Source organism: Lonchura striata, chromosome 1 (genome assembly GCF_050655825.1).
Source record: "Lonchura striata isolate lonStrDom1 chromosome 1, ASM5065582v1, whole genome shotgun sequence".
Classification (NCBI taxonomy): Eukaryota; Metazoa; Chordata; class Aves; order Passeriformes; family Estrildidae; genus Lonchura; species Lonchura striata.
The window spans coordinates 12,104,019-12,126,426 of record NC_140703.1 but is presented as its reverse complement, the minus strand read 5'-3'; the positions used below and the strand labels follow the sequence as shown (position 1 = coordinate 12,126,426).

Genomic DNA, 22,408 nt, shown 5'->3' with positions numbered 1-22,408 from the left:
TGTCACACTTACTGCCAGGCAATCATTTAGTCTCAGTAAGGATTAACCATTTCACTAACTGAGTATATGACCAAGATGAGGAGAAAAAAAAATATTAATTCCTGATGGAATTTAATATTGTCAGAGCCAACCATACTTGAAAAACAGGATTCTAGGGATCTTTAAAAAAACTTTCTTCCTCGAGTCAATTGCTGTAATTCCAAGCCCCACCTTGGGACTTGAATTTTGCCCTGTCATGTGGAAAGCATTTAAGAATTTCTAAGATGATAAATGTTGCATGTAGGGCTTTATTTTTGTTTGTTTTGTTAGAAATCAACACCTAGATTCCTTTTCAATTTAGAATGTGTAGAAAAAGACTAATATCTTTTAGAGGTTGATTCAATATTTGAGATATTTTGGAAAGCAAATAGGACTTGTGAGATGGACCAGTGTATCAATCACTTTGCATTGTTACTGTACTTTGTGTTACACATCTGTCCAGGTCTGCCAAATGGATTCATACATTCCTAACTACTCCTCCTGTTTTTGTGGTTCAGGTGGCATCCCTCCCTCTTTTGTTCTGGGCACCTGTGCCCTGGATCATCTTCACTCCATGGTGCCACATCACTCCCTGACCCCTGTGTGATATGGCACGAGCATCCCTAGACAAAATCCAGTGGCTGTTGAGCTGTTAGAGATGTGCTTTAGCACATTTATGCAAATGTGCTAAAGATGCCAATGTCTGAATAGCTGTGCTGTAGGGACCAATCCAGAGATGACATGGAACACTATGTGGTGTCACTGCAACCAGGTGGTGGTTGCACAGAGCAGTGTGGATGTGAGTCACCCCGAGCCAAGTGGCATGGGAAATAGGGATTAAAGCCACTCAGTATTCATAGCCCACAAAAAAATATGGGAGGACTGCTGCTCTAGCAAATACTCCTGTAATGCCAATCCAGGTGTCACCAAAACTAAAGAGTGGCTTTCCTGGTAAAAGGTGCTTCTTAGAGCCAGGGTTCTGCAGTATGACTTTGGGATGTATTTTTCCACTTCACCAAGGTTGGCACTTTCCTAGCCCAAACCCCTGGGCAACAATGTTTTTTTCAGATGCACAGATTCTTTTTTATGTCTCCAGGGGTTGAAGTCAAGTTGTTTCCTTCCTCATCCTATTCTAAATATGCAAGCAACTAAATGGTAATTTGTCTCTACTTGTGAATTTCTTTAATTTTCATAAATTTTTTGTCACAGTATCTCTTTGCAGGCAAGAGGATAAACGCTTTTAAATATATTGGTTTTACTTGTCCAGAGATATAGTCTAAAACGTTCCTTTTCCCTGGCTTTAACCCATTTTTTTCTTTTTGGTAACATATTTTGAATATAGAGACATATTTGCATGTTTCCATTTTAATTTTGAGAGCTAGAAGATTATTAAGTTTAACAAAAATGTACATCCAAGGCTGTCTTGGTTTGAAAAGACAGGTGTCTGCTAAGGAAGGCAGAAGCCTCCCTTGAAATGGAAAATGTAAACCCCCTCCCTCAAAATTCTTATACTTTTGAAATTAAGGGTGTTTCAGGCAAAGATATGGGAATAGGAATAAATAGATCTTTATTAGAAAAATTAAAAATGCAAATGCAATAGTACAAAAAACCCCCAAACAAACAAAAAAACCTGTCAGAGTCAGAACAGGCTCTGACACCCTGTTGGTCAGGGTGGTGGCAGCAGTCCCATGAAATGGTGGCTGCAGCCCTCCTGCAGTGGCACCTGTGGTTCTGTGGGAGCAGTGATCCTGTAGAAGGGTGGAGTTTTCCCCTGAAGGTCCAGTGGTGGTGTAGATGGGCCTGATTTTCATCTGGCAATCCAGTGAAGAAGAAAGCTGCTCCTCTGGGAATCCAGTGGGGAAGGGCTTCTCTGGTGTTCCCAGTCTCAGATTATATTCAGGTAGGAATGCTTGACTCTTCCCCCTGGGTGGAGCATTTCCCAGTGGGATGATGTGATTTTATCAGTCATGCAGTGACACTCAGTGGCCCATTAACAGCAGATATTTCCCAGAGTGAGGATTGGTTATGGAAGAAATAAAGAAAAACTGCCCTACTTGGTTTTAACAGGTGGCCCAATTAACAGGAGATAACTGCCCCACCTCTAACAGATGGCAATAGAATGCACACCCCTGGCCACATCTTGCAACTTAAGACAAAGGCTTATGCAGAAAAGTCCATCATTTTACTCCCACAGCTAAAATTTAGGACCAGTGGAAATAAGCTGGTGGTGTTACTGACAGTATTCGTAGTGATTTTTGTTGTGATACAGGCCAAGGTAACAAAGTCGTATGTGGGGCTGAGTATCCAGCAGCATTTGTGGGAACTACATTCACCAAAACGTTAAGGGAGGAATGTCAAAGAAGTCTCCAAGCTTCTGGACAGCTCTAAGAATGTAGGAAGTCTAGCATGAGGAACACCTTTATGAGGGAGTTGTTAATAGCGATACTCCCATGTGGAAAAAGCGTCTTGTGCTCACAGTTACTCTTTCTGCCATGAGACAGAAGAAAAACACATTTTTGATCATCTTCTTGATCTCTTAGTTAAAATGCTTTTTTATGAGAAACTGGGACATGCTTCTTAGACTGGGGGTAATTTCTGTTTCTTTAACTGTCTGGGTGTCTTGATTACAGCTTTTAACAGTGCCTTGACAGTCATGGCCAAGATACACTCAGCAGAGCACCTGGCAAAGCAGTTCTGGCTGTATATCATTATGACCTTAATCCTCATGTCTCTCCTCAGCTCAAATGCCATTTCAGCTAGCAACAATTAAAGGGAGAGGAGTATGTGCTGTTACACAAAAGATAGTATCAGGTGATAAATACTTGTGCTGGCCATTTTATTCCACCATTGAAATGTGCTGAATTAACACTTCTGTCAGAAATTTCTTAGTGCTTCATCCCTAAATGTATCTAATGTGATTTGCTTTTGGCTTCAGTATTAGGCCTTTGTTTGTAAAGGATTCTTAATAATACATATAGAAAAAGGTAATTAATATTTCTTTGCTAACCATAGGTTTGGATTCAGTGGTTTGTTTTTCTTTAACTGAGACCTGTAGGAAATGCATGATTTAATAAAATTACCTGAGCATTCCCACCTGAGCACTGATCATGATAGAACAATACAAATGATTGATGTTCTCTTACTTAATGGTAAGCCAAAAAACCTGATCATGGTACCATAAAAAAGGAATAGCATTTTATAGCAGCAGTCAAAGTTGAATGAAAACTAATGAATTAAAGGGGAGAAGTTTTAGTACCTCTTTGAAGGAAAAATTCCAAGTATTTTATGGGATGAATTTATATAGGCTTTAAGGTAGAATTCTTCTTATAAAAAATGTGATAGTTTTTGCTGTCACACTTAGTGCTTATCAAAAACATTCTAATAGCAACAGCCACAAAAATGCAGTAGAGTTTACTAAATAAAAAGCGCTGATTTATTATTAGAATAATTAAATATTCCTTCATTTTATAACTCTGAAATGAATCTATAGATAGAGCATATGTATTTTCTGTTATGGATAGAAAAGAACTCTACATTTCTTCTTAGCAATTTAGTTATATATAAAGCTTACCAAGAAGGCTGCTAATTGCCTTCTCCTTGGAGTTTTGTTTTGTTGTACAGCGCTAACTTGCATATGTATACATTAAAAATTAATCCAAAAGGTAGAGTTTTGTTATTGAGAACATCTGATAAGTTAGAGTTGTGATTTGGTCATGGTCTAAAGCCATGGTCATACAGTCATTTAGTTTGGCACAAATGCCAGCAGAAGCAATTCTTTCCTTCCTCTTCCACAGTCATGGCTGCCTACTCTGATTATGCCCTTCATGATCCCTGTATCATTTGTGAAGCTAAACCACGGATTAAGTGGAAGCTTTAACCAATAAAAAGAAGTGACTGGCTGGGTGCATGCAGGAATTATAACATCACCAGCAAACAGCTTGGGACTGTCCTTTTTTGACAGGGATGGACACTTAGACACATTGAAAACAAAACCTAGCTATGTTGCTTGTTTGTGTCAAAGGGAACAGGACAGGCCAAACCAAACAGGAGAAACTGCTGCTGGAATTTTGATGTCGTGGGTGGTTTGTATTTGTTTGGATTTGAAGGAAAAATTTTTTACCAAAACCTCTAAACTGCACTGTTCCTAGGGAGTCAATCCTTTCGTCTTTCCAGAATGGAAGTGGGTGGATGCTGGCTGAGGGCCATGGCCCACTCATCTCCAGTCCTGTCACCACTTCAGCAGAGCACAGGGCTTGGTGTCCTCCACAGCCCAGAAGCATCCCTCTGTGACATCCAGCACATGGACTCAGACCAGGCTGTTGGAACATCAACAGGTTCTGCTTCACTTTGCTCTTCGAGTCAGCTGTGAACCTGTGAACCACTCTTGTTCATCTGCTGCTGCCTCAGGGGGTACTGCAGTACCCTCATGCATTTTCTCTGGGTAACAACATCAAAATTCTTCTCTCTACCTTAACACTTTTTTTTTTTAATTTGCTCTCCAAAATTTAGAATTCTAATAGAAAATTCAACAAAATTTTGCTGTCATATATGAGAGGGGGCAGTCCCAGGCAGAAACAACCAGGAAAGAATGAAATACTATTCATTTATACTTCTGCATGGCTGCCTTCAAAATTTTAATGTCAGGTGTTTGATAATTTTCTATATAGTCTCTGTGTGTGAAATACTGGAAGTTATGGGTTCAATGTATGTATAGATAGAAGATTTCTTGTTCCCAGTGGAGACTCAGTCTCATGGTGCAGCACAGGAATGACACGGATTAAAATGTGAAGTAAGCAGGGTGACAATATTCCATCAAATATATGTTGTTTATGTACATATACATTCTTTATAGCAATATTTCCTTGCTTTGTTACTATTGTAGCTTTAAGCATCTTAATGAGCTGACATTAAAGAACTGCTACTTGGAGTTAGCTATGCCATTAAGGAGGAAGTATACAGAAGATGCTTTATGCCAAAGGCATGACATGAAATGGAATTTTAGATATTTATGGGATGAGGTGGCAAAGCTGTATTTAAAATAGAAGGTAACAGAAGAAAAATAATTTAAAATGCCCAGCAAGAAGATGAGGTGAAAAAGGAAAAAAAATTTATTTTATTTTATACCAAAATAAATGGGTGTGTGAAATGTAAGAAGGTGGCAGAAGGCTTACAAGTGCAGATGAGAGTGTAAAATTGTCTAATTTCCAAGATACTTAGGGGCTTATGTGCCATTGTCAGGAGGAGAAGCTTTTGTAGATGTTCATGTGTGTAATAATAATTTGCATCTTGAGCTGCATGAATGCTTACAAAAATAACCCATATTCATTTAGAATCCTAAATGGATTCAAGGATCTTTGGGTTTTAGACTGTTTTATGCTTTTGGAATTTTTACCCATTGTGATGGAACCTAAATGGAGATAAAACTAAAACCTGCATTTAGAATGGGCTGAAAGGGAATGGTTGATACGATGTAATGGAGCTTGAGAATAAATGAATCAAAATGAGAACCAAGAGCTTAAGTGAGCATTTAGCTGTGCAGGCAAAAAGGAAGAAAATTATCTTTAATGTGTAGGAGAAGCTGCAGAAAGATATATTTATGATCTGGATTAGGAAGGCTAGGGAAAGGTGAAACAAAAACTACATTTTTACTACAGGCTTGCGTGACAGGGGGATGCTGGTGATGCAGTGTTTTGGTGGAAAGACAAAGAGGTGAATTTTGGCCATGTTAAGCTGATGGCATGCCAGCTAGGTGAGGTATCAGTGAGATAGCTGTGGTAGGAGATTAGGTACAGGAAAGGTCAGGAGTGGAGAGGTTAATCTTGGATTTGTCTATACAGCTGCTTGTGTATTCTGTTTTGTAAATACTTTTATTAAGCCTTTATCAAAATCACAAAAAAAAAAACAAAAACCCAAGAAACCCTCAAAAGGCATTGACTGTGACAAGATGTTTTTAATAAGGGTGCATTTACTGTGGGTTTCATGACTCAAAGTTGGATCTGCTACCAGAAGATGTTCTTGTATCTTTTATGGCTTACAACACGGGGTTTAATTTGTGTTTGAAGGGACACAGTGATCCACTAGATAAATTGCCAGAATGTTTGCCTAACAGATCAGATTGACCTTCATACGTGGCTTATGCTCACAATTAGACTGACAGGTTGCACTAATTGGAAGTAAAAATAGAATGTCATTCCTGCACTGTTTTTCTTTCTTTCTTCTGATGTTGTATTCTGAGTTTTCTGCATCACACTGAGCATACAGTTAAGTTTTTTCAGTTTTCCTTTTCAGAGAAGACATTTTTCTATATGATATTTTCTATTTTATGGAAAACTAAAACAGATGCTTTAGCAAGTACACAGTAAATAAACTGCTTAAAGAACGTGATGATATAGTTGCCTTAATTTATATGTAAATGTGAGCAATGCAATTTTAGATTACAGCACCAAATTGCTAAATAGGAGTCTCATAAATATTGGCTTTTGAAGATTGGAGTCTGAATATTTAAAAATGAAAAGTTTTTGCAGGGAAATTTGATTTTCTGAAAGACATTTAGGAAACAGGTTGTGTTTGTTTGGGTTTTTTTCTTTCCTTCCAAGGACTGTTGGTTTTCAAACTACTTTTCAGGAGGTCTGAATTTTCTTATTTTTCACTGTAATCAAATCTGCTATAATTTCTATTCATGCCCTACATTTTTATTTATCTTAGCTTTCCTTGCTTGCAATAGCAGAGCAGCATATTTTGCTTTGAAGAATGTCAACAACTTGTCAGTTATGAATTATCTTGTGTTTGGTTATGTTTTATATGTGAGAGTATCTTTTAAGGTGATGTTTCTGGAGGAGAGAAGCAGAGGGAGTTGTTTGGAGGCATCAATGAGGGCAAAATTTTTCCCAGTGTACTGATGAAGGTGTTTTCTTCCAAAACACACATTAGAGTGTCCCACTGTGTATCATTGGTCCACTGGCAAGTATAACAATGTACTTTACCATGCCCTTCCTCCCTGGCTTCTGTTTAACTTTCTTATTTGATCAAAGGCAATCTTGAGAAGAATTTTGAATGCCAAGAGAAGTAGTGTTCATTTTGTGAAAATGAGTTTTTGATTTGTCATCTGCTGGCTGTTTGAGTGCACTGAATAAGCTGAGCTTTTGTGGAATTGGGAGACATTTGAGAGACTGAGAAACAATTTTTCCCTCCCAGCTGAGGCAATGTTGCCATGAAAAACTGAATTATTGAAGTTGTTATTGAGGTGGAGGAACTGTTTATAAACAAAAGTTATAAACTGTTGTGCAAACACCAGGTTAGTTGTAGATTTCCTTCTTAGGAGCAGATCATCCCATGGAAATTAGGTCAGTAAAAGCTCAGTCAGCAAAATTTGACCAATAGTTGTGATGCTGATACCTGTGAAAAAGACAGAAGTAAAAGTATGGACACAGGGTGACGTAAAAGAAATGAGAAGAGTAACAGGGAATAATTATTTTTCAGGTACAAAAATTCTTGAATTGCTTTGTGGTTAAAAGAAGTTTTACTGGTATGAATTTAATAATGTGATCATATATTGTTAGAGTTTTCAATTTTAGTTCTTGCTGTGCAAGATACAGTTTTATTCTATAAGCACATACAAGTGCTATTGCATACCAATTTCTCTGGGAAAATATTAACTTTACTTTTCTAGTGATAAAGTTGAGGAAGGCTTTGTACTCTATAGAAAGTGCTTTGTGTGGCACTCAACACATTTGCTTTTTGACGGTCAATACGTACTGGAGATCTCCAAGGTAGGCTGAAAACAAATTAAGTATCCATTTATCAGGAGATGAATAGAAATGAATGGTTGTGGTACAGGTTGGTGCAGAAGAGAGCAAGGATTTAAAATAAATTTATTTCCCTTTCACTAACAGGAAAATGACTGGAGAAGGGTAGCTCTGAATCAGTTTAATGCTTGCTAGGGGTGTGACTTTGAGGCATGCTATGAACCTCTTCATCAATACTGATTAGTTCATCTGACTTATCATAACTCATATACTCAAAATGTGAAAAAATGTATACTGAAACCATGTGAATGTCTAATCCACTGCCTTCTCACTGGTGACAGCATTAGCAAAGCACCCATCTAGATGGACTTGATAGTAAAAGGGTTTTAAAATCATGGGGATTTGGGGGTTGGAGGGAAAATTGAGCTTGGTAGGCCCTGGGAAAGTGCCCTGGGAGGGTATAGGCCTTGTACTTGCTAGAACTACACCTGTGTAGCTAGTACATGATAAATGATATGATTGTTAGATGTGATGATTGTTTAGTAATTAAATATAATTACTGTTTAATCATAAGAATAATCATGAGAAACTGCAGTCAGAAGCTTGAGAAAGATCACGAGGAACTCATGCTTGAATAAAGTCAATGTATACAATAGAAAAATATCAGTTTAATAATTATTATGTGAGTTATATAACGATAGAATATAAAATATGTTCAGCTTGAAAGCCATGTCGGAGTCAGACTTGGGCCTGTACCCCAACTCCCAGAGCTCTTCAATAAATGTACCTGCATAGAATCATATCTTGTGATTATGTGTGTTCCTGAATGCTAACAGACTCACCTGGAAGGAAAGGAGGGAATGGGTGGGTGTCGAAAAGCCAAGCCAATGGAAATATTAGAACAAAATTCTTATTTTAAATAGGGCTGAATGAGGTAAAAATATCTTGAGTCATTTTTTACAGTGATTTTCTTTTACTTAGTTAAGTTAATGTTGATTTTCTTTGAGTCCTAGAAAACAATATTGCCTTCCAAAAGTGCCAGTAGCACATATATAATTTTGTTTAATATCAAATTAACATTCTTCATTTCAGTTTCCAGTTCAGAGATAAAGTATATGATATTGTTCCTATGTTCCTCTGGCATGTTACTTCTTATAGCACAGGCCTTATTAGAAAATGAATGCCACTTTATTTTATGTATTTTCAAAGACAGCCACTTCAGTGGAAGAAAATATAGAATTTTCTAAAGTCAAGTACAATAATACTCTTCTTGAATCACTCTTAGCCTTTTTAAAATTACAGTCTCACAATACCTACTCCTCTAGTAGTCCCAGATCACAAAAACCATTTAAATAAAATGTGTGCAACTATAGCTGATTATTAAGATATGAACACAGAATTCCTGAGGATTCTGTCATTTTTTCTATCCCTAACTAGTTATTCATCCATTAAAGGTTAGTGCCATCATTATGGGTTACTGCTAGGAAATCAGTTGTCCACCTCTGTAAGTTTCTAATTGTCTATTTCTGTCAAGCTTGGGAAAACTTGAGCTTCAACCCATTTAGCCTCTGAAGGCTTAGGAGCTGATATATTTTAGTTGCTTGGTCTATGTTTTCAAATTCCTGCTGATGTGACTGAATTCAGTGATTCAAGATGTTGTATTTTCTTGCCCACATGAGACTGATTATACAGCAGCTCCTCTATCAGGAAAGGTCACACCAGTTATGTCAGGAACATCCATAACTTTTAAAATATGTTTATAGCTGGTGTCCCTTGTACTTACAGGGAGCGTGATCCATGTGTGAGTATCTGATGGTGCATCTGACAGATGCAAAATGCCTGAGCACCCATGCTAGGAGCTGCAGAACAGCCAAAATAATAGTCAGTTAATCTGAACTTTTAGTATATTATATATATTCTGATAAAATCCATTCTGTTTGACTGTTTTCTCTCAGGAAAGTGCATTATATTGATAGGAGAAAATATGTATGAAATTTACTTTGCTATTGGAATAGCTGAAACTCTAGAATTTGTCATTGAGACACATATGGTTGTCCTTGTATGTAAAGGTTATTTCAGTTTTTGCACAGAATTTATAAGTAACTTTTTAAAGACATAAGTCCTTTATTCTCTCTTCTATATCTGTTGTGCTTTCCTGGTCAGGATATTCTTAGCTTTATCTTTTTAATTTGCTTCTTTAAAGTTATACTTATTTACTTTTTTACAGTTATACTTAGAAACGAAACTTAAAAAGCACCCTGTTCTTTACTGTATTTCATATACTGATGCTAACAGCTTCTGTCTTTCTAATAGACAGAATTCATCATCTGAGAGCATCCTCACAGGGGAAATTGTCCAGGGTCAGAATGACCTATCCACTTGACTCTTAAGACTCTTAACTCAATAAGAGAACTTCAGCTTTTAAATTATGAACCAGAACTTATGAGTCAATAGACCTGAGATGACTAAAAATATAAAAAATATTTTTTAAAAGGAAAAAACTGAAGAGGAAGAGGAGTGAGGGGGAGGGGAAAAGAAGGCAACAATGTTTTTAGCTGTGATCTCCATTTCCAAATTACTATTTAGACTATGAAGGAAACTTCTTTTGCATATCCTGCTCCTCATCAAATTTAGTGCAGCTTTGAAATATATTTTGTCTGAGATTCCATAGGCATCCTAAAAATGAGTTTTTATGTCTTGCCTCAGATTTTCTTTTTCCTTCTGTTTTCTAAGGGCAGGAAGCCCATTCCTGGGAAGACTTTGTTGGTGATACCTCAACCTTTTGTAGGTTATTGACAGCACAAATCCCTTTCAGAAAGCATCCTCAAGGGATTATTAGGGTTTACAGAATAGCATTTTCTTGCATGCAGTCTGTGGTGCCACTGCCTCGTTGGCTCTTGTAGGAGTTTGAAATAAAAATAGCAAGACTGCAACGTTCTGAAGGATTCCTGCATCTGCTGAACTTTCTCATTTAAATAATCCCACATCTGTTTTTATTCCCTTATGTGTGCTTTAGGCCCAGCTCTGTAACTCTGCCCTGGAGGTAGTGTGGAAATTTGCATGAGCACGTTAGCCAGACAGAAGAGGTAAGGGTTACATCCTCCCTGCATTCCTCCTGGGTCTGGCAGTGGTGACATTTAGGATTTTTACCTTTGACCCAAAGATTTACAATCTCAGCAGCTGTAGAAATGCAATTACTTTAAATACTTTTGTTTCTCTGCACTGCTGGTTTAAAAGCCAGTGGGAACAAAACCAGTGAGATGGCTTAAAGTATGAAGCACAACAAAAAGCTACCGATTTCATTCCAGAAAAGCTAGGAGGCATTAGGAGTCCTCACTTAGAGAGAGAAGCAATTTTGTCTGCTAGATAGGAAGAGGATGGAGCTTTCAGAGGCACAGCCCTGCAATGAGAGCTGGGCTGCTGGCTGCCCTGAGCTGCCCCTGGATGCCACAGTCTCTTCCAGGGAAGGGAGGAAGGAGCTGCTATTAACAACCATAAAGACCTTATCACATCAGTCTCGGTTTCAAAGGGGTCCTGCCACTTTTCCAGAGGCTTCATGAAAGCTGACATCTTCTTCCTTTCCCCCAAGGAGTTAGCATTTCACCAAGTCTCTAAGCAAGGAGCAGACAAGGTTGAAAGTCCTTGTATTGTTTCACCTTCACTGGCAGCTCCAGAAGGATGAGAGTGCTGTAGGGCAGAGTTGAGTATTCTTTGAATCCTGGCATACATTTCTGTCTTTGAGAAGGCTTGCTGGTGAGGCAGGTTGTGGAAATCCTTTCTAATCACTCTTTTTCTTACTTAGGGCAAAATTCAAGCTATTTTGTCTTTCCTTCAGAGTTGGATCTAAAGTGGAAAATAATTCCAGCAAGCATTTTGTAGCAGAAGCTGCAGATCACAGTTCCAAAATTCTTCATGTTTCATTGCTTTGCAGTAGAAAGCAGTCCATTTTGTCTGGAATTCATTTTTTTTTTTAATTTCAGAAAGTTTTTTGTGCCTTTTTTTTTTTTTGAGAGGGAATTTAATGACCCTGCCTGTCATGATAGATAGAAGGCTAAAAGCTTGGAAACTAGATGAACGCAAAAGTTTCTCTATATACTGAAGAGAATTCTGTGTGTTTCCTTGTACTGTGTGATTTGTACTCAGGTCTCTTCTTTCAGATGCAGTTGCAGGGGAAAATTCATTTAGGACTTTTATTTCCATAATTTAAACAGTTTCAGACAGTGGTTATGCCAAAAGCTGTGATCTGAGATCATGTCTTAATTTCAAGGCAGGCAAAACCCCAAGACCTTTTGCTGTGTTTTGATGCCCACCTGACTGCTGGAACTTAAATGCTAAGGGGGTGTTAGCTCTTTCCAGACAAATTTACTTCATGTTTTTGTGTGAGGTGAATAATGACACATGCAGAAATGTCAAACTTACCAGCTGAGAATCAGAAAGGAGCAGGTTTGAAAATTGCCACGCTGTTTGTTGTGAGATCACTACTGTGAGGTAGCAGAGGAAAGGCAAGGAAGTTTAGCTTAAATCTTTGTTGCAGAATTGTGGAATTTTTTAGGTTGTAAATAGCCCTAAGGCTGAGTCCAACTTCACTCAGCACTGCTGAGGTCACCATTAAACCATGTCTTAAAGTGCCACATCAACGTGTCTTAAATGCTTCCAGGGATAGTGACTCCATCACTTTGCTGGGCAGTCTGATCCCACATTAGCCACTGACTCACATCTCCAGCATGTACATGCAAGACTTTTTTGCATCCTCATTTTTAAATTCTGTGAGTGAGATTTACAGAATTGCATAGATCCATCCTTGCATTTGCAGAATTCCAATCTATTTGCTCCCTTCTGGGAGCAGAGTTAGGTGAGAAATGGGTTCTTCTGATATCACCACCCCAGAGCTGTTGGTTTTCACATAAAGCCTGAGGAATATATAACTTGTTCAGCTTCATGTTCTGGAAGCATTATCACTAATCTCCTTTCCATCTGTGAGTCTGAATTCAACATCATTACTTTGATATTTCATGCTCTCCAATCCATTAACATTTAGGATATGTAATAGGGGCCAACACTTGTACAAGCACAAGGAATTCAGCAAGATTACAGGATTGGATTTTACAATGTAAATTTTCAAAAGATTCACTGAAATCCGAGGTACATTAAATACCTGTGGGTTTTTTTAATTGGTGGAGATAACTTAAAAGTGAAGAGACTTAGTATTTTCAGAAAACATTGCTGTATTACCAGTTTTTTCAAGATGAATGAGAGTTCATAAACATTGATGAAAAGTTATCAATTCTTTCTAGTTTGGCAGCTAGGACTGCCAAACAGGCAGGACTCTAACTGTTTAAAATCAGAGTGTTTTTCCAGTTTGCAACAAAACTGTAATATAAATTTACTGTATGGCAATTTTTCTCTTGCACAGCAGTATCAAGAAAAGACAAGGTTAGTCTGAGTACAGTACAAATGCTTTCTGGAAAAAATAAGTGTTTTTAAGAACTTTAATTACCAGTGTGGATTTTGGAATGTAATTGTTCTGTAGTATCCAATTCTGTGTTATCTGAAAATATTTTACCTCTCTGGTTAAATGTTGGTTCTATTTATTATTTCAACATTTTATGAATATTTTTTTCCTCTAGGGACTTTCTATACATTTTTATCAGCTGAATAAATGAAGTAATTCACAAACCAAATGCCTCTTGCTCTTGATGGCTTTAGGGGACCTTGTCATTCCCTGTAGCCTTTTCTCAGGCCCAGCTGTGTGGCTCTGAAATCACTTGGCTGGTAATTAGGTATTTATCAGATTGTTTCTGAAAAGGGATGAGACAGCTATCTGACACAATTATCTTTGAAAATTGAATCCCTCTTTTCTGGTGCTGCTGAGGACATTCAAAGATACTGTGAATGCTTAAAGCTTAATTCCTTTGAAAAACCCTTGCTTTTTTACACCAGAGAAGGTATAACAGAGAAATCAAAATGCAGTTAAAAGGAGTGGTTTGTTTTTGTTGGGTTTTTTTTTAACCTTTCAGACACTAGATTTTCTTTTTAGCAAATGTTTATTTTCCAGTGTGACTCTACTTGGAAGCACTTTTGACAGCAACCACTTCTTAAATGTCCACTACTTAATAGTGTTTGAAAGCTGTCAGTATTTCTTACAAATCAAGAAACTACTGGATACATCAAGGCATTAATAATTTTTTCCTGTTAAAAAAGTGATGAGTTTATAGTTGTAGAGAACAGGGTTCCCAGACACTCCCTTGAAAGTCTTGGTAGCTGAGACACGAGTCTTTTGTTTAATTTGCCAAAGGACAAAAAGAGATAGGGCACCAGTAATGCAAAGTATAAGAGTTTTTGCTTTATTTACATCAATCCTTGGTTGTGCACAAAATTTTTAAACATTTTGCCAGATTTTAAAATTTTTGTGGTGGAAAACACAGGCCTCATTACACTGTTACTGAATTTCTCAGGTATTTAGATTACTTTCAAAAGATAGAATTTCTTTCAAGTTCAAACCTCATTGAAGGAAGCTATTTAAGTTTGAACTGGATATACTGAATTCTTGCACCACTTAGGTGCAAAGGAATTTGTAAAATGGAAAGGTGGAATTATCTGGTCTAATAGGACTAAGGCACCACTTTCTTTCTTCCTGGCATTCAGTAGGAAACTTCTGAATTGAGAAACTCCCCTGCTTGAGAAATGATGAGAAAATTATTTCATATCATACATGTTGCTTTCTTCTGAGTAGGTATAGACAAGTATGTGATGTTTGGCAGTCTTGCAATTTGGGTTCAAAATCATGTTAAATTTTTATTTCCTGGTTGTTGAATCACAGAAAAGGAGAAAAATCTCACTATAGCAAAGCAAAGATTTTTAAATGTAGCAACCTTATAGATAATTTATTAATTTTGTTACCACTTTTAGTCTCATGACTATCAGCAATTTCTTTGCAGATACCTTGCCTCAGTTAGTGATTTGTTGGCTTTTACTTTCCCCTCCCTGCTTTATATTTTGAATGTGGTGCAACATCCAAATCCAAGTCTGAATTCTATTCATTTTCTGATAAGGTTTTCTGTAGTGCTGTTAGTTAATACAGGAGTTGTTTCCCATTTGCTTGCTTGTCCTTATTAATAGACAGTGCCTAATTGTGCATAAAGGGAGACCCAGGCTGATCACAGGGGATAAAATTTTGAAAAATATGAAGCTACATTAAAACCTACCCCAAACAGCTGTTTCAAAAGTCTTGTGTTTCAGAGTTTGCATGGAGCAAGTCAGCTGAAGCTGCTGTTGGTGGTAGTTCTGCTCCTTTGGCAGACTTATTTTAATTATAGAGAAATTCTGTGTTCTCTGAGAATGAATTATGTGAGGCTGCCTGGCTATATTGGGAAGATCAACCTAAGGTGTCTCCTTCCTCTAGGTTTGAAGTAAATTTTATGAGATTAAAGATCTCTAAAGCCACATCATCTCTTCCTCTCACTCAGGCACTTTTTTGTATGCACACAGACTATCCTGCACTGTTAAACTCTTGTCTCCCTCTCGAATAGCTTATTGAGAGTGATGACACACATACTCTTCACTTCTCCCCTCTCTTCCCCCAGCTTTTAGCTATATCAGCAGTTTCCACAAAAAAAAAAAAAAAAAAAAAAAAAAAAAAAAAAAGGCTAATTAGCAGAATGAAATCACTTTCTGGATTTGAGGGAAGTTTTGTTCAGTGAATTCACTGGTGGCTGTTACCAATTACCTTTTGGCCTCTGATTGCTCCCCTGAGAGTGACTGAAGATGAAATAGAGAACAAAATCTGCAATGCTGAGGGTCTCTGCAAAATAATAGTCTGCAAGTTAGAATTGATTTTTGCATTCCAGGGGAATAATCAACTTGAACACCACTATCACCGTGATGACAGGCCATAGCTTACAACATTGCATAGCATATTTAAATGTTCATCTATCAGCTTGTTCTCTTTCCCTGTGGGATTATAAGGTTATTCCCCTAAAATGTCATCACAAACCTCCTCAACTTTCTATTTATTGATGGTGAATTGAGGGCTTTTCACAGAATAAATGATTTTTGTATTCATATGATTTAATTTTTTTTTTTCTATTAAGCCCTAAAGAACATCTCTAGCATGCAATCATCATTCAGTCTGCCCCTGCTCCAGGACCATTTGATGCTGACAGCTTTTTCTAGTCACCCTGCACTACAACTTCTAAGCATTTTGTGACCAATTTTCAGTGAGAAAGCCTTTCTTCATTCAGGGCTGGACATTCTATAATATTCTATTGCCCAAAACAGAATATGGATTGCTTATTTTTATGCAATGTTCCTAAGCCTGGAAGTAGGATAATTAAAGATGAGGTGGGGAGAGGATACTTTACTTGCTTGGGACTGTGTCTTATCACATTTTGCATCTAAGGATGGAGTAACCACATTTATCCAGGCTGCCTATTCCACTGTGCATTCACCCTTGCAGTAGAGAAGTTTTTTTCTTATATCTAAGTGGAATTTTTGTGTTTCATCTAGTGCTTTTAGCCCTGTCAATGGCTGCCACTGTGAAGAGCTTGGCTCTTTCATTCCATCACAGCAAGGAATTTCTCACATGGATCATATTCTCCAGATTTTCTGCTGACTGAGGAGTCCCAGCTTCTTCCCAAATGACAGATTTTCCTAACTCTTAATCATTTTTGTGCCCTTCTGCTGAATTTGCTCCACTGTCAGTTTTGTACTGGGGGGCCCAATGCTGAGCAAATCACCCCAGGTGTGTCTTGCCTCTGCTTAGGAGATGGAGAAGAAGGAACCCTTCTTCCTGCCTGCTTTCCCAGAATAGTCCAGGATAGCTTTGTCCTTCTTTTTTGCAAGAACACATTGCTACTCAACTTTTTGTCCAGGAGGAATACTGATTCCTTCTTGGCAGAGCTGCTTTCCATCCAGCTGCCCTCTAGGGTATCCTGGTGCCTTAGATTCTTCCTCACCCAATGCAGGATTTGGGATTACTCTTTGAATTGAATGAATTAGATTTTTCCAAACTGCAAAGGCCCCTCTGGATAGTGGTACAACCATGTTCCACTCTTCCCAGTTTTATGTCACCTTCAAACTTGCTGAGGGTGTACTCAGTCTTACTCAGTCCAGGAAACTGGTAAAGATAACCAGAGTTGGACTCTATTAAACAGTAGCAGCCCTTGGGGTGTACTGCAAGGGACTGCATGTACAGCTGGACTTTGTGATGCTGAAAACAATCCTTTAAACCTGACAGTTCAGGCAGTTTTCACTCCCCCTCACTCTCTGCTGATCTAGTTTGTACCTCATCAGCTTCTTTACCAGGATCTCATGAAGAAAACATTAAAGGCCCTCTGATAGTCATGATAAACAATACCCACTGGTCTCCCCTTACTTATCTAGCCAATAATCACAGGAAGCCTTCAGGTTGATTAAATAATTTTTTTTCTTTATAAAACCATGCTGACTACTGATCACCTTCTCTTCCTTCCATGCATATGAAGGTGGTCTCCAGAATTGGTTCATTCCTCACCTTCTTAGGGTTTGAGATGAGGCTGAGATCTGCTCTTCCCTGTATCCTTAATCCTGAAGATAGGAGCAAGCCTGGCTTTCTTCCAGTTCTCAGGAGTCTTTCCTGTGCATCTGTCAAGGAACTGGTGGCAGAAAAACTGAAGTTTTTTATCATATGACTGACATATATAATTAGTCCATAACTGGGTTTTTTATCATATGTCTGATGCCTCAGACTGAGTTTAAGTACAAGGGGATGAGCATGGACACAACTTGTTAATTTTAATTATAGTAGATGAACTATTCCTGTGGTACTGCTTAGGCAGTAAAAATACCATACAGAAATCAAGTCAGAATCTTGGTGAGACTGTTTTGCATGCAAATTTGTCACCTTCCAGCTTACAAATATAAATTGAACGCATTCAATACATTATTATTATTAATAACAACAAATATTTTACTCTTGGGTTTCTCACTGCATTAAAAAAAGCAAGCAAACCACAGCTTAAAGTAAGTAAAGTGCAAATCTTGCATCACAGCTGTTAAAACCAATTGTTAACAGTTGGTTCTAAAAATGCAAATGTCTAGAAATACTAAAAGATTAGATAAGATGAGCTTCATGAATGTCTGCTGAAACTGTCACTGAAAGTCTACATCCATAGATGTATTATACTGATAACTGCTCTGGGTTAAATAAATTTATATTTTTGAGCTGCTTTGATCTTGGTAGAGTAGATTTACTTTATAGCAAAAAAGGAGCTAACCAGACTTTTCCTCCTAGTTCATCAACTGTTATTTTTGCTCCTAAATGTACAGAGTTGAGACAATATAGGGCAGAGCTTCCTTTTGGAATATTAAATAAATGTAGTTTAACATAGGATGTTTAAAATAGTAAAGGGAAGTCCTTCATTTCAGTGGTCTATAACTGTACTGATGTTAAGGCACAGGAGAGTGTGCCAAAGTTTAGAAGTAGTGTCAGTCTAAACAGAGATGACCAAATAACTGGGTGTCTGACTAATAGGCATGGGAATTGAAAGTAAGGGAAGGACCATCCACTACCAGCAGGCCTAAAAATGCATGACAAGCTTTAAAAAATTCCACTTCCAAAAACAGCTGACCTTGAATCAGAAGGAATATTTTCTATTTTTTTTTTTGTCCATTTGGTAAAGTTTGCTAGTCCACTCCTAAATGGCTGGGTACAAGGCAAATCAAAATTCTGCCTCATTCTGTAGATAAGCAATCTTCTTTAGCATAATATTTACCAAAGTGCATATATTTTATAAAGGGAAATTATTTTTACAAGTTAGAATCTTAATTACCTGACTTTTGTGTCCACTCTTTCTACTCAAGAGCCTGTCAAAATCCAGTCTTAGGAAGCTGGTTACCTAAGAGATGCATCAATAGTTATCAAATTTTTGGAAAAAAAGAAACCAAAACTCTTAAAGACATGAAAATAAAGCCAGCATTGGTTTGATCTTGTTTATGTCTTTGCTTCTACACTGACTGAAGTGATAAATAGCACTAGACTTTGGAAGTGGAGGAAAAAAATTGATTGGACCTTTTCCCTGCATTTACCATGCTACTTCTTTCCCCTCTGGGCTTGTGCAGTTTAATTTGCCATTGATTCTTTAATGATTATAATGTCATAGAGAAGCCAGTGTTTATCTTCATTGTGCACTCTGGACAAGGCATTGGATCTGAATCTTTTCTTGCACATTCTGGTGGAGGTCTGTGGCTATTTGATGCACAGTGAGGTGAGGTCTCAGGCCAGCTGAAGTGTCTGTGGTGAGTGCATCCTTCTCCTGTCACTGGCAACATCTAATTAGTGCCAGTCACTATTCTGCAGCATTCATTTCGTAGGTCAGACACTGAAAAACTAATTGCAGAGAATTGTATCTGAGCCCCTTTGGCTGTAGTACATTTCTGGGTATTTCTTCCATTGTTGTGTAGCGCAAGATTTGTGGCACTGTGGCAGTAGATGATGAAAAGAAAGATCTTGTTTCACTTTTGCTGGACTCAACCACTATCTGAAAACCATTCTGATTACAACTGTTTCTACTTTATCTTTCCTGTGATCAGGGCTACTCTTTCAGAAGCTCTGTACCCCAGATAAAGAGAATTGGCCTCCTATTTAGGATAGTCTTCAAGGAATTCCAAAAAAACAGGATTTGTTTTTAAACTGTAGACTAAAAAAATGTTTTCCTGTTAAAAATATTTGGCTTCATAAAAGCTGTTTTCACTGAAATTTTCTGTAAGAATGTTTTTAATGATGCTGAGATCATTTCCAGCTTTAGAATGAAATATTTTAAGCATAAGCCTACAAGCGGGATAAGAGAGTAGAAAGGTTTTAAACTAAACAGCCAAGCACACATGGTCAGAACTCCCTGTGGAGCTCTGTCACATACAGAGATTAAAAAGAAGTCATAGTCTACCAGTTAAGTAAATGCAAGAGAGAGGTATGGAAAGAAAATGTTGGATTCATGCACGGCATACCTTCACAGAGAAGGTGAGTGCCATTAGGTATGTTCCTATTCATCTCTTCCTTGCAAGTTTACTGTTGGGATCAGCTGACCTTTGCTAAAGATCAAAATTTATTTTTTATTAAAGTAGATTTGGATGGCATGAAAAAAACCAAAAATGAAAATCCTCCCTCTCCCACCTTTCTTGTTTTTCCTAGGCTCAACTCCATCTCTTCATCCTCAACTCTTCTACCTCTGCTACCCCACCTTTCCCTGGGGTGGTACAGGGGGATGTGGTCAGTCCATAGGAGCTTCTCTCTGCCTCTCATTCTTCCTCCTCATACTTTGCCTCTGCTCCAGAGTAGTTGGTTCCCATTGGCTGCAATAATTAAGGATAAACCTGCACCTGCATGGACTGCAGCTTTCTCCAGGGAACATTCACCTGGGGCCTTCCAAGGGCTGCGGTATGGATACCTGCTCTTCAGCAGAGTCCTCTCCATGGGATGTAGAGGAATCTGTCAGGCACCAGGAGAACCTCTTCTCTCTCCTCCTCCTTCACCTCAGTGTTTCTTTACCCCATGTTATTATGAGAAAATAAGTCTTGACGTGAAAGTGTTATTCTGCTGGTTTTGTTTGAAGAAAAATCAAAGGGCTGCTTCCTCAGGCTTGTGTTGGAAGCAACATTCAGTCTTGTGTTCACAGCAGAAAGTGAAGGTAAAGAAACAATGGGAGTCTGAAACCAAAGTAGTAAATATCTTTACAGAGTAAACCTATGTTACTGTACAGAGAAAGAGATGGATATTCTAAGGGCCTGAGCCTGCAAATTTCAGGTTTGGAGTCATACCATGAACAGCATTTAGAGCAGCATGTGACACCTTGGCCATTAATTGCAGTTAACTCTGCCATTAAGAGCTGTCAAGCTGTTTGCAACAGAAGAGCAGCCATATGAGTGATAGGGGAAATTAAAAGAATGAGAATGGAAGGAATAGGGAGTTTTCATGTGCAGTGTGGTTGAACTGAGAGAACAAAATGAAGTAAACTATTTTTTAGGATACAGGTAAGTGTAATAGGAAATGGATTATTATTTTTTCTAGTTACTAAGATAGTAGAGGCACGGGTGCAACACAAAAAGAAAATTTAAAATGCGACATGTGTAGGAGATTGAATCTGTCCATATGAAACTTATTTATGCGTTCTTGAACATCCAAAAGTGTCAGGTGGCACTGAGTGCTCCCAGTAGTCATGCAACTCTTCAATCTGTAGTCATTAAATATGTATTAGGTTTACAGATGAAACTCCTCTGTCCCAACAGCACAAACAAGTGACTGGTGTCACTGTAGTTTTCTTCACTATTACAATTATGTCTGCTGGCATTTAAATAATGTAGGATTCATCATTCAAGCTGCTCATCTCTGAATATACATTAACTACAAGGAGGAGGACAAGGAGAGTCAAATAAGAAGTGTAGTTGTAAAGTTATCAAGATCTAATACAATTATTTATTGCTGGAGTAGATTTTGATGTGTCAATGTACATCAGATTTACAGTTCCTTGTTGGTCTCTAATTGTTGGTTAGGGTTGGGCAATTTGGCACATCTCATAGCTTGACAGACACTTGAAACAGTGTCTCTTTTCAAGAGATATCTTGATCTTCAAGGTTATCAAGATCTTGACATGAATCCCAGATACTCTGGAATATATGGAATATTGCATTCACATGCATTTGGGTTTGTATTCAGAGAAAAGCCCTTTAAAAATTTAAAAAAAAACAGAATACTTGAAGAACCTCTGCCAAAATCAACCACCCAAAATGAAACAATCAGATTTCAGATTTCATGTATTTAATTATCTATAAAACATCTTACTGCTTTTAGAAATTACCAAAATAATCTGAAAAACACCATATGTATTTTAGAAAGCTTTAAAGGAGAGGCATTTGGAACAGGCTGAACACGAGGCCTGAGGCCCAGGGAGGCCATGGGGTCTCCCCCTCTGGGGGCATTCCAGACCCACCTGGATGCATTCCTGTGCAACCTGCTCCAGCGAACCCTCCCTTGGCCAGGGATTGGACTGGATGATTTTCAGCAGTCCCTTCCAACCCCAACAATTCCATGATTTCTGGACAAGTCTATACTAAGCACTAATGTAGGTGAAGAGTAAACAAATGAGTAGGATGAGCAGAGATGGCTTCTAAGCACCTGTACAGCTGTGAATGCTTTTAATTAATACATTTAATTTTTTAGATTAGTCGGAATGATGCATCTGAAAGTCATATTTTGGTTAATTTTTTTTTTAAATTCAAAATATTGTCTTTCTTCATTAAGATTCTATTTTTTTTTGTCAATCAGTGAGCTTTCTGCCCTTAAGAACATAGAAACTCACCAGAAAATTGTCTTGACTGTTCAAGTTATTACTGTGTAAAATTATCCTTAATCTTCCTTCAGCAAAACATAATTTCATAAGAAGACTAAAGTGAAGTTTTAACCCTGCTTTCATAGTAAGTTGAATAGCCTTGACAGTGCTTCCAACTTATTCAAGGGTTTAAGTATTTCCAGCACTGAGATGGATTAAACATGTACTTAATTATCCTGCTGAAGTGAGCAATTTCTTTAATAACTTAACCAAACAACATGCAGCACTTTAATACATATGTGCACTATGGGGATCCTCATGTCTCCCTTTAAAACATCTGGTTTG

General features: G+C 37.8%; 1 protein-coding gene across 2 annotated transcripts in view; it reads left to right on the top strand.

The window, feature by feature from the left end:
* Window positions 1-22,408, top strand: part of ROBO1 (roundabout guidance receptor 1) — a 684,183-nt gene that overhangs the window by 66,434 nt on the left and 595,341 nt on the right. The gene's annotated exons all lie outside the window — the stretch shown is intronic.